The sequence below is a fragment of the Crocodylus porosus genome, unplaced genomic scaffold (genome assembly GCF_001723895.1).
Source record: "Crocodylus porosus isolate Cpor-Errol unplaced genomic scaffold, CroPor_comp1, whole genome shotgun sequence".
NCBI classification, from domain to species: domain Eukaryota; kingdom Metazoa; phylum Chordata; order Crocodylia; family Crocodylidae; genus Crocodylus; species Crocodylus porosus.
The window spans coordinates 11,425,362-11,426,558 of NW_017728948.1; positions in this window are offsets into that span (position 1 = coordinate 11,425,362).

The following is a 1,197-nucleotide window of genomic DNA, read 5'->3' on the forward strand; positions in this document are numbered from 1 at the left end:
CAATCAGGGAACATTTTAACCTGTTTTCTGCTTTCAGCAAAGTACTTTAAAAAGCAGGGAATAAGCTAGGTGTTGCCCAGAGCACCTTCCCTTTGAAGCTGCTCCATTGCACTTCTTCATTTCATATTCATTGGATTAAATGAATAAATATCACTGGGATGGTTTCTGCCCCGGTGGGACTAGGGCTGGAATCCAGGGTTCCCCACTTCCAGGGCAGCATCCGTCTCACTTCAACACCCTCCCTCTGGCTTGCTGTCATCCTGGCCTCATGTATTTTCCCCTATTGGATGCACAGTGTACACTGACTTGAAAGATGCAGGATCACGACTATAAGACCCCTACAACATAAACTACCATTTGTGTAAAGAAAATTGCACCCTCAAGAATCTGGGCCTAAGACTTCATGCAGGCATGTATTCTTTGCCTTCTGTTCAGTGATGCAAGCTGTAATTAGGCATGGAAGTTGGACCATTCCACACTCCAGTCTCGAGACTCCATGTACTTGTGTTTATCTTCAAGCAGAAAGATTTTTAAAAATGCTTTCATCGGCTTCTATTAGAAGGTAGATGGTAGGATTAATAGCTGTTCTTCAAAGCTATAAACTGCCTGGTGTGTTTTCTCAGACTTTGAGCCATGAGTTACTGCTGTAATTAAATCCAGAAGGAGAGAGCATAATAACATTCTGACTTGATTTCCACTGGCAGAGCATTGATTAAGAGAGCTATATAATAAATGAGAGGCATTTCAGAATCACACTGTTGATGTTATCTATAATGTTTTTATAATTAGAAAAGCCTAAAGAAAATTGTATATTATAATTACATGCATTATTAATCCTACTTTCTTATAATAAGAATTCTTCTATGATTACAGGTTGCAAAGAGGGTTTTTGTAATTTTTTAAGAGGCACTGTGATTTGGTTCACAATACAAGACCTTTTACAGAACAGATAAATTGGGCCTTTTTATTCCAAACTCATGCAAAACCAAAAGAACTATAAAGTTAAAAAGTGGAAATCCAAAGTGGAACAAATAATTTAGGGGTAATATTTTTGCCCATTAAACGTCTACAGTTGAATGGTCATAGTTTCATAGTTTCTAGGGTCAGAAGGGACCTGAGTAGATCATCTAGTCCGACCCCCTGCCATGGCAGGAAAGAGTACTGGGGTCAAACGACCCCAGCAAGGTGTTCATCTAA